Here is an 11,933-nt window from a genome sequence, read left to right as displayed (position 1 = left end):
ACCAAACGTTCAAACACACGAGCCTGGAGACCAAACGTTCAAACACACGAGCCTGTAGACCAAACGTTCAAACACACGAGCCTGGAGACTAAACGTTCAAACACACGAGCACGTAGGAACATTTCAAATTCAAATCAGATGGAAGGAAGTCTTCCACATTAAAACACACACACACAGACACATACACACAGACACACACACAGACACACACACACACACAGACACACTGGTGTTGGAGAACACTGAAATGTCCCGATGGGAGTCTTAGTTACTTTTCTATTGCTGTGGTGAAATACCATGACCAAGGTAACTTATAAAAGAACACAATTAATTTGGCCTGTGGTTTCAGTGGGTCAGAGACCATGATGGCAGCGTGGAGGAACAACTGAGAGCTCACATCTTGATCCGCGCTGGAGACCAAGTATTCAAATATATGAGTTTTGAGAGCCAGTCTCATTCAAACCACAAACACCATGAGTAAGGATGCTTGGAACCAAGCCTAAAGACCTGAGTTCAATTCCCGGGACTCAGATGATGGCAGAAGGGACCTGACTCCCACAAGTTGTCCTCTTGTCCTCTGACTTGTACATGCTGTGGCCTAGGAATTCATGGGCATGAGCTCTCTCTCTCTCTCTCTCTCTCTCTCTCTCTCTCTCTCTCTCTCACACACACACACACACACACACACACATACACACACAAATAAATAAATAAATATACATTTTTTTTAAAGAGAGAAAGAAGATACTGGAAATGTAGCTCAGTTATTAGAATGTTTACATGCATGAGGCCCAGGTTCAACCCCCACCCCACCCCCCCATAAAACCAGGTATGGAGATACATGTCCTTAATCCTTGTGCTCAAATCCTGAGCTACATAGAGAGTTCGAAGCCAGAGTCTGGTGTACAAGGGAAGAGGAGGAGTGAGGTAAGGTGCATCTGTGGGATATGAAGACCCTTTATGTTGCCGGGCTCTCCCCACACAGACCAGTGCTGCTGAGGACGCCTGCTTGGTTGATATTGTCATGTCTTCCCGTCCTTTCACTAAAGAAAGAGCCTTTCATCTTTTAATAACCCATGTCTTCCCAGGGACATTTTTAACTTGAAAAAGAAAAAAAGAGAGAGAGAGAGAACCCTCAAAACTTTGAAAATCACATTAAACGTTGACTCATGAATCTCTGTACCTCCCTCTCAAGATCAAAATACTGTATTTTTGCAAATGACAGAAATATCGAATGTCTTTCCTCAGTCGTCTGTCGGCCTGACTGACACATCTCAGAGACAGACAGCCACGCTGCTTAACTCTCGCCTTTATATATATGTTAATGGGCCGCGTGCAGTGATCCTGATGTGATAAGGAAGCTTCCATACAGCCTCCTTGACATCCTTTATAATTTGGCTGAGTGTGGTTGCCCTCTCTGGAGTGTTTCTCTTTCATCTTGTTCTCTAGTTTGTGTCCATTGGTCCCCTTTCTGACTGACTCCTGTGTAAGTCAGGCTCAGTATGGGACCACCCTCTTTTCCATCTAGTATAAAATCTGGTGTATCTGTGGACATGTACAGGAAGGCCAGGGCCCCGTTACCATGGGAACTGGTGCTACTTCTCTGGATGCTGTAAACTTCACCTCTAAATGTTTTATTATGGTGTGTGTGTGTGTGTGTGTGTGTGTGTGTGTGTGTGTTACATGAATGTGGGTACTTGCAAGTCATAGCACACATGAAGGTCAGGGGATAACTTTTCTTCATTCTCAGGGATTTATTTTTAATATGCAATTGTGTGTATATGTGGAGGTCCATGTATATGCGTGCAGGTACCTTGGAAGACTATAAGACGATGTCAGGTTCCCTAGACCTGACGTTTTCATACGGTTGTGAGACACCTGAAGTGGATGCTGGGAACCCAACCTGTGTCCTCTGGGAAGACAGTATGTGCGTTTACCTGCTACCCTGGCATCTTTCCAGCCCCAGACTTCCAGAAGTTGTTTTTCCTCCTTCCACCTAGTTGAGGCAGGGTCCTTCTTTGTTGTTCCAGCCATGCAGGGTGATTCTGTCTCAGCATCCCCTCTTGGGATTACATACGCACACCAGGGCATCCAGCTTGTATACACGAGTTCTGGAGACCGAGTTAAGGCTGTCAGGCTTGCCACCTTGATCCCCTGAGCCATCCTGCTCACCTAAACTTCACCTCCTGTCGCTGACCTCTAACACTTCTCACTTAACAAGATCCAGACCTTTCAACTCCCGTACTATACAGTTCCTTTCCCTCTCTTTGCAAATGCCACCAACCATCTCTATGAGCAGCAATCACGGGAACTAATGCATGATTCATAGGCTGCTCCTGGTCTGGGAGTGGGCGCCGGGGGAGAGGATCAGGAGGCCCAGAGAAGCACTTTGGTTCAGGGAACATTCGTTCATTGATGCACATCTGTGCTGCCTGGAAGTGCATTAAAGAGAATGAAATGTGCTGCTACTTTTAAAAACAGCTTTTGAATGTGCAAAGTGCCCAGGGAGGGTGGGGAACGGAGGGAGTCAGAGGAGGCCCTGGGCTGTGCCAGGGCTTCATTCCAGCTTTGTCCTTGAAGCAAAGCACAAAGTGCTGTGTGCACCAAAGTGGCCTTCCTGGGCACTTCAGGGAGGAGATAAGCCCATCTCAGTAATAGTAGGGACATTAGGAATGCAGAACTCCAGGGCTCCATTCTGTCACCAAGCAAGTTGAGGATTCTTTGAGAAACAAGAATGGCTTCCCTGGCTTGGTGGGGAGGTCCCTGCAGCCTTCACCCCTCAGTAGCCAAGTGGCTTCTCATTCTGTCTCGGCCTCAGCTCTACCAGAAACCATTCAAAGCGTTTAGGGAAAGTCACAAATCCTGGTGACCTAGTTAGCGTTAACTGTTCACCCGACATAGCCTAAAGTCATCTGACAGGAAAGCATCGATGGAGAAATTGCCTAGATCAAATTGTCCCATGGCCTGTCTTTGGGGGACTGTCTTAATTCTTAGTTGTTATAAGAGGGCATACTGTGGGTGGCATCATTCCCTAGGCAGGTGGTCCTGAACTATATAAGATACCTAGCTAAGTTTCAGCCTGAGCTAACCAGCAAGCAACATCCTTCCATGGTTTCTCCCTCAAGTTTCTGCACGACTTCCCTGTCTCTGACCTAGAAGTATAAACCAAATAAACCCTTTCCTTCTCAAGTTGATTTTGGCCCATTTTATGACTGCTACAGAAAAGAAACTAAAGTACTCTGGTGTTATCGGAAGTGTGTGCTGTTGATTCCAGAACCACCAGATGGTTCCCCACCAATTGTGACGGGCTGGTCTCACTGCACATTCGGTACTGCAGAGTTTTCAGAGGATCACTTCTTGGTGAGAGCAGACCTACAACAAGTAAATCCAATGAACAGTGACTCAAGAGGGCAAAGATGAGAATTGGGTCCAAGATACAAGTATCGGTTGTCACGCCCAGGGTCGTGTGGTAGAAATTCCAGCATAATTCCTTACAAGGAGAGGAAAAGTCAGGGCTTAGCATGTAGCTGAATTGGTAGAATGTTTTCCATCAAGCATAAAGCCCTGGATTCTATCTCTAGCACTGCATAAAACCAAGTGTGGTGGTTGGTGCACACCTGTAATCCCAGCATTCAGGAGAACTAGGCACACAAGGCCACCATTGAACACATAATGCATTCAAAGCCAGCATGAAATACATAAAATCCCACCCCCCTCAAGACATAAAAATCAGGATATGGGGGTGGGGGGTGCTAATGGCTTGACTCAGTTGGTAAAGTACTCGCCACACAGCATAAGAAACACATGTGGCTTTTACATAAGTGACAGAGGCTGACTCCTTAATCAAATTGGGTAGCCAGGCCAGGCAAATGAGCTGACACCATGAATGATAGCTGTCTTCTCTCTGAAACTGTGAGCCTACACAAACTTCCCCATTCAAGTGGCTCCGTCTGATATTTTGTCACAATGACAAAAAAGGAACCAATACATAGACCTCCCTAAACAGCACTCCTGTGGGAGTCTACATCAGTGCCCTGGCTATGAGTGATGCCTGGCCATCTCTGCCTCGTGGGGGGACCCAGGGATCAAGCAGAAGCCTGGAAAACTGGCTAACTCTGAGACCCAAGATGGCCCTCAGCCACACCCTAAACAGCCCTCTGGGCAGTAAAGCCTCTCTGCAGGTGGGAGGGCCAGAGGCAGGCCCTCCACAGGTACAAAGGAGGGATCAAAGAGAATCCGCAAGCACCCTGTGAAAGTGTGATTCTATAAGTAGCTGCAGTGGTTTCATTATTTATGCCCGCCTGCAGAAGAAGCTTCCAGAACCGGGGCTGAGCTCTTACTGGTGGGGCTGTGCCTAGGGCTAGCCTTTGGGAACTCCCTGGGAGTTTGTCCTTTCGAATTCTTCTGTTTTCCCTTACTTAGCCCTTGGTTTAAAATCTGCAGCTCTAAGTTCATCTCCCTCTTATTAGCTCCAGAGTCCTCCACGGGTGGGCAAGGCCCTTCTCTAAACTTGAGAGGAAAAGGAAAACACACACACACACACACACACACACACACACACTGTTCCTTTGATGCCCTCCCTAGGCTAAAGCCCAGCCTACCTCTGTGTGCATAGGTGTGTGTGCCAGTGTGAGCACGCAATCGTGGAGAACCCAGAGGACAGCTTTGGCTGTTGTTCCTATGCAGACTGTCTTGGTGTGTGTGTGTGTGTGTGTGTGTGTGTGTGTGTGTGTGTGTGTGCATGTGTGTCCCCGAGCATGCACACACATTTGAGCACAAATGTGGAGGCTTCTTCCTCTATTGCCTCCTTCCTTCTCTTTAAAATATAGTTTATTAATTCTAAGAGAATTTCATAATGCACACAATGTATTTTTATGTTTCCTATTCCTCCCTTTAACTTCCCAGATCTGCTTTCTGCCTTCTCCCAACTTGATGTCCTTTTGGTTTTGGTTTTTTTGTTTTTTGTTTTTTGTTTTAATAACCCATTGAGTCTAATTACTGCTGCCCACATACACATGGCAGTGGGGTCAGCTACTGCATCATGGTCGACCTGCCAGGGCCCACACCTTTAAAGAAAACTGACCCCCTCCCCTTGCCCAGCAGCCATCGACTGTCAACAGCTCCTCACCTAGAAGTACCTGAACCCACACTGCTCGATGGTCAGCCGAATTCCAAGATCCGCCATGTCCAACCTAGTGCTGGGGATCTAGACATGTGCTGCCATGTGTGGCTTTTTACGTGAGTGTTGGGAATCTCAAATCAGGACCTCAGGCTTCTGCAGCCAGCATTTTGCCCACTGAGCCATCTCCCAAGTCGCCACCTTGCGTTTGTTTGTTTCTAAATCCAGCCAGTCTCAGATCTTTTCTGATGCTGTTGGGGGGGGGAGGAGACATGGGGTTCCCTTTTGGGTTTCTTAGCCTCACTAATAAAAAAAGAAAAGAAATAGATTCAAAAGGGTAATTTTATTAGCATTTAGTGACACTCCTAGCAGATGTCGGGACATAGAAGACAGGTCAATTCTTTACATTAGAAAAGGATTAGAAAAATAAAGTTTATTAAGAAAGGGAAGAGGTACCCTCAAGAGTAAGCTGAGTAATGAGCCCCCAGAGTGTCCAGCCACCCAGCCAATGGTCTTTCACGGTCCCCTCTCCTAGTTCTAGTTCAAAGGCACCATTTGCTCATGTGCTCGATGTCCGATGGATGACGCCGTTGAAGTAAGGGCTTCCCATCTTCCTCGAGTGTTAATCTGGGTTTGGGTTTTTCAGTTCCTACTCACCTACCACAGTGGGGTGGGCCCTAGTCCCCTCTCCGCATCTGAGTCCTGGCCACTCTGCAGCTGGCCACTCTCTACTGCCTCAAGTGTCAGGTAGCTTTTGAGTCCCCAGCAAGTAAGTAACCTGAGAATCTTGTGATCCAAGGATGGGTGAAAAGGTGTTGGAGAGTTCGTGAATTTGTGTTTGAGGATGTACAGCTGACCTTGACAGGACAAGGTCCTCGTGCCAAGTCCCTCACCACCAGCCACCCCACATCCACACTCATACGCTAACCACAGCTCTTCATGTCTTCTTGGCTGAGCTGGGGCCACATGAATACCTAGGATGGAACTTCACATGGGTTTCTTTTCTGTCCTCAATTGGTGATTCAGAAGGAAACAGAGGTACTACAGGGTTTCCCTGTGAATCCCTGGCTGTCCTGGAACTCACTCTATAGACCAGGATCTCCTCAAACTCATATTATCTGCCTGCCTCTGCCTCCCAAGTGCTGGGTGGGATTAAAGGAGTGTGCCACCACCACCTGGGTATGCTGTGTGTGTGTGTGTGTGTGTGTGTGTGTGTGTTTGTGTGCATGTGCACATGGTTGTTGAGGCCACATGCCAGCTTCTTCTGTCATTCTTCAGGCCCTGTCCACTTAGGAATTAGGCTAGGCTGACTGGCCAGTGAGCCCCAGGATCCTCCTTTCTCCACCCAGCAAATTATGGGCTTCCAAGCACACACCACCATATCCAGCTTTTTTACATGGGTTCCAAGGATCAAATTCGTGTCTTCATGTTTGCAAGACAGCACTTTACAACTTCACTATCTCTTCTGCCCTGTTTTCTTCTTCTTGAGATGTTCTTCAGCAAATAAAATCTAGTTCTTTACAGACCAGAGAGATGACCCAATGGGTAAAGTTGCCTGCCACCAGGTCTGTTTAACACTTGACTTGGATCCCCAGGATCCACATAGTAGAAAAAGAGAACCAGCTCCTGAACGTTGTCCTTGGATCCCTGCAACATGCCATGGCACATATGTGTGTGCTCACAACCCACACGTAAAGATAAATAAATATATTTTTATTTAGATAACTCTAGCTCTTCTGGGAAAGAGAGCTTCTCACTAAAGAGACAGAAGTCCTGACTTCCAACATTCCTTTATGTGAACTACTCACAGATGGCACATCCCAAGGAGGTCTTAATGACCAGGAAGTCATGCCAGCCACCTGGACCCTATCTCCACCCACAGATGACCGAGCTCTTCTGAAACAGGACACCTCTCAAGATACTGCCAAAATTTACCCTCCAGCCTTTCAATTCACAAAGACTTCCTTAGTTTGGTGATGTTATATGAAAATCTGGTCCTTCCGATCTGTCTCTCCTCCCAAAATAGCAATTCCGATCTCAGTGTGTTCCTCACGATGCCAATGCTGTCCCCTTGGGTCGGCTGATAAACTAAGTGTGTGGATTCCTTCAGTAGCATGGCATTCAGCAGCGAAGTAGTACATGTGACACCTGCCACCAGGCCTGTCATGGACCCAAGAGAAACCCTCAAGAGATGTTGCTGGGTGGGAGGGAAAAAAAATCAAGATATGTTGTTTCTGCAGCTCCACAGTTACTGCAAAGTGGTCCTGATGCTGACCATCAGGCTCCGTGGGTTTAAGACACAAAGTTGGGTAAGACTAATGTCAGAAGCTGACTTCAAGTTCGCGTGTCCCTGAGGCAAACATGCTCTTCTGGCCGGTAACTTCAGTCCCAGATTTGGTTTAGTTGTTTTCCCAGAATGACTGATGGAAAGAACTCCGATAAGCTCTATACTTAAAATGTGTGCGTGCTTGCATGCATGTATACGTGCGTGCACTCATGTGTGCATGCAAGATGCATAGAGGTCTGTACATGTGGAGACAGGAAGTCAACAGTGGGCATCTTCCTCAATCCTGTTCATGTTCATCAACAGTGACCTGTTTGCTATGGGTAAATAACTATTTTCTGATTAAATCTGAGGACTACTCAACAAGATGGAATTCATGACCCGTGTTTTAATCTTAGTCAAAAGCCTATGGCTGGAAATAATCATTATCCTAAGAGTAGAACCTGCTCTTTGTATTTTTCTATAAATAAGTCCTAATTTATTGAGAGCATTTCTCAGTGAACCCAGAGCTCCCTGATTTGGCTAACCTGGCCTAGGAGCCCCAGAGATCTCCTGTCTTTTCCTCCCCAGCTCTGGGATTACAGACTCATGTCAGAGAAGCCTGATTTTTGTTGTTTTATCTTCTTAAATACCTTTTTTTTGTTGTTGTTTTGTTGACAATTCCACACATAATAGACAGTGTATTTTAAACATAACCACCATTGACTCTCTCCTTTCACCCTTCAAACGTCCCCCAACATGTCCTCTTCTCATGTTCCCCCCTCCCCCTTCTCTCTTTCTTCTTTGTAACTGATTCCAATTCCTGTTAGTCCTGCCTGCTGGAATCTTGACAGATCTTGTTGGCTTGATCTTACATAGATCTTGTGGTAGTCACTGCAGCTTCTGGAAGTTCTCGAGCACAACAGCATGTCATGTCCAGAAGGCTGCATTCCACAGCAGGCTTTCCATCCTCTGCCTCTTAAGCTCTTTCTGGATCCTCTTCTGAAATGTCCCCTGAGCCTTGGGAGGAGGAAGCTGAAGCACATGTTGTATTTAGGGCTGACCTCTTACCTATCTTTCATCCTCAGCACTTGGCACATCAAGAATTTTTTATGTGGGTTCTGGGTCTTCACGCTGGGCCTCTGACCATTGGTTTTATTATAAAGGACATGAATCAGGATTGGGAAAGTGTCAACTACAGAATTCCCGTGTTTTGCCCACAGAATCTGGCACTCTTACGTGTCCACTCACCAAAAGGCTCTACAAAGTTAGTAGCTGTTCCAAGTTTTTATTAGGGTCTACTCATAGGCACAATTGTAGACCCATTATGGGTATACAATTTTTTTAATATAGAAAAGCAATTTATTCCATTATAAGCACTTACACAGTTAATCATGGAGAGTCAGAGGTCTGATGGTGAGATAGGTCAACCAAAATGGAGATGGCATCAAACTATAGTGGTCAAAGACTAACCCCTAAAAAAGCAACTTTTATCAAGGATTAATTTAATCTTAAAAAACAAATACAAACTAGCAATTCACTCTTTCTCAACTTGACAGTTCACCAGTGGTACAACTGCCAGGTAAAAACATACATCTTTTTAACATGATGGTCCCAAGTTTAAAAAAATAAAAAAGGAAACAAAGAAACAAAAAGAGAAAAAGAAAGAAAAAAGGAAGAAAGAAAGAAATGAAAGGAAGGGATGGGGTGTGGGGAGGGGTGAGGGATAGGGAGGGGTGGGGAGTGGGGGAGAGTGGGGATCGGGTAGGGGTCGGGGTAGGAAACACTCATAGTTTGGGCTAATAGCATTGTTGGTGGCACCTATTGTAGTTGGGTAGCTGAACAACGTCTGTGTCTCAAACCAATGTTAAATCCATCTCAGAGTTCCGAGGAAAACAAGGAAAGTCTAAAATCACAAGTGCAGACGTGTCTAGGACCCTTGTTCTTCTGGATCCACACTTCCTTCAGGGTCTTCATCATTATAAATGTTCTCTGCCATCTGCTGCATTTGCATGATATTGTCTTCTGATACAGAACAAATCACCACTGGGATTCCAGGAGAAGTCAGATATCTTGGCAGTGTGATAACCACAAATAAATAACAACTCTGATAGGCCATCCTCCGCATCTTCTGGGGACTGTTCTTCTCCAGTTTTACTTAGATCCCAGACATTTAACCTGTGATCAGTACCACTGGACACTAAGATAGTCTCATTGTGAGGTGACCATTGAACTTGGAATATTCCATCCTTATGTGATTCAAAGGAATGCAACTTGAGTTTCAAATTTCTCGAGGTAACATGAGGCAACAGTCTTGTCAGCCAATCCTGTGGCAACAATGAACTCACTATAAGGATTGGAAGATAAGCAATTCACTTCAGCTGTGTGAACATCAACCGAGTGGCTTGACTTGGACGTATTATTTGAACAAATCATAAGTTTCTGATCATCAAACAGACCCAAACAGAGACTCATGGAGCAGAGGCCAGGAAACATCCTCTACTACCGTGTATGCCCTGTAAAGATGGTCTTTGCATCCACCACTTTGCCTTCTTTTGGAACTGCACAGACATCTCATAGGCAGATGGCATAGTCACCTGAAGCACTAACTGTCCAGAGATTTGGATTCCAAGAAAGCCCATAACCTTCCTTCTGATGTCCACAGAGATGAAAATCTGGATTGCACTCTCCAGAAGGGTCTGGTGTAAAAAGGCGCTTTGAGTAGTCAAAAGCAAGAACACTGCTGGATGGGGTCTTTGTTGCAATCTCCTTCATGGTTGATCTTGATTTCTATTTCAATTTTCTCACTGGCAGAACCAAATTCTCCTTTTTCACTGTCAGAATGGGATGCATCAAACTGAGCAACATCATTAGGGAGCTGGACACTGGCTATCACCAGGTGGTTTTGTTCATCCAAAGTGTGTGTTCCCAGGACGACACACCGATGAATGCTGAAATCTTTCCCTTCGGGCCTGGTCACATCTAGAAGCTACTAGGCAGTTAAGATGGGCCACTCTAGGGCACGGATCATCACCAAATCATAAAGAAAAGAGGTTTCTTCTTCCCCTTTTGAGGAGTACATATTTTGTACTCCTCATTGATCACACATTCTTCCACTGCATTATCAAAGGCTGCCTCCTTGTTAGCCATGGCAGCAGGCGAGCCCGGAGGGGTTCGGGGATCCCGGGGTCGTGCATTACAGGAGGGGCAGAGAGGCTACCAGCCCTGTGTGTCCTTGAACCCAGTCTCCAGCCCACTCTGGTCTGGCCTATAGGTCACAGCCAGCACTCACCTGGGTCATCTCTTTAACATAAATTCAAGTGCTAACATGGTTCAAGGATCCCATTCTGAATAACACATGTGTCTATCACTAAGGAAATGCCAAGAATTTAGAAGTTTGGGGCTGGAGCAGTAAAGCAGGTGGTAAAGGATTTGACACATGAGCATGAGGATCTGAGTTCAATCCTTAGAATCCACATAAAAAGCTGGGTATGGTGGCTACTAGCCCACTGGTCTTGCTGAATCAGTAAGCTCCAGGTTCAGTCTCAAAAACTAAGATAAAGGGTAACAGAGGAATTTCCGACATCACCTCTGGCCTCCATGTATACATGCACACCTACATGTATACACACATACACAAACACTAATTCTGAAAACCTAGACATTCTCGTCCAGCAGTTTCTCCAGTCCCCACAAATATACTTTTTTAAATTAATGGAAAGAAGAATCTATTCACCAAACCTAGAGGTTTTATTTTGCTTTGTTTAGGGTCGTTATCACAGATGCTGTCACTATTTGTGTTCTACTTAAAGACAAGGTTTTGCTATGTAGTCCAGACCAGCTTTTAACCCTCCATCCTCCTACCTCAGTCTTCTGAGTGCTGAGGTTACACGAGCATGCCCAGCTTCTAACCTGAATTTTGGAAGACATCTGTTCTTGTCTCCTCTGACACCCAACCTCCTGGTTAATTATAGCAATTTGTATCTGCACAATGATTGCCGTGCCAACATGCAAAGACAGAGCATCACATGCACTGTGAGCTTTACAACCCTCTTGGATGATCCAGATGACACACTCTCTGCTACTGTTACCGAGGAAGGTGTTGCAGCTCAGCGCATGATGATTTGCCTGTAGTCACCCAGACAAGTAGACATACATCTGAGCCAAACTCCAACCTGAGCCCTCTGACCCTGGAATCAGGGCTTTTCCCAAGACCGTATGGAGACTGCACATGTAAAACCCTGTCCCAGATGGGCTGTGAAGATGGTTCAGTTGGTAAGGAGCTTGCTGAATAAGCATGAGGTCCCTAGCATCCTAGCATCCCTAAAGGTTAGATCCCTAGCATCCACCTAAAAAGCTGGGTGTGATGCTGGACATTGATGGTGCATACCTTTAATTCCAGCAGTTAGTGAGTTTGAGGCCAGCCCGGTCTACCAAGCAAGTTCTAGAAACCCTGTCTCAAAAACAAACAAACAAAAAGCTGAGTATGATGGTGTACAGTTATAATTCCAGGACTGAGGAGACAGAGACAGGAGAATTCCACTTGGTGAA

At 45.8% G+C, this 11,933-nt stretch overlaps 1 pseudogene; it reads right to left on the bottom strand.

Moving 5' to 3' along the window:
* Window positions 1-9,312: 9,312 nt before the first annotated feature.
* LOC116070995 lies at window positions 9,313-10,532 on the bottom strand (annotated as a pseudogene).
* Window positions 10,533-11,933: the final 1,401 nt, after the last annotated feature.

The sequence above is a fragment of the Mastomys coucha genome, unplaced genomic scaffold (genome assembly GCF_008632895.1).
Source record: "Mastomys coucha isolate ucsf_1 unplaced genomic scaffold, UCSF_Mcou_1 pScaffold22, whole genome shotgun sequence".
Taxonomy (NCBI): domain Eukaryota; kingdom Metazoa; phylum Chordata; class Mammalia; order Rodentia; family Muridae; genus Mastomys; species Mastomys coucha.
Note: the sequence above shows the minus strand (reverse complement) of the source record. Positions and strands in the feature narration are given on the sequence as shown.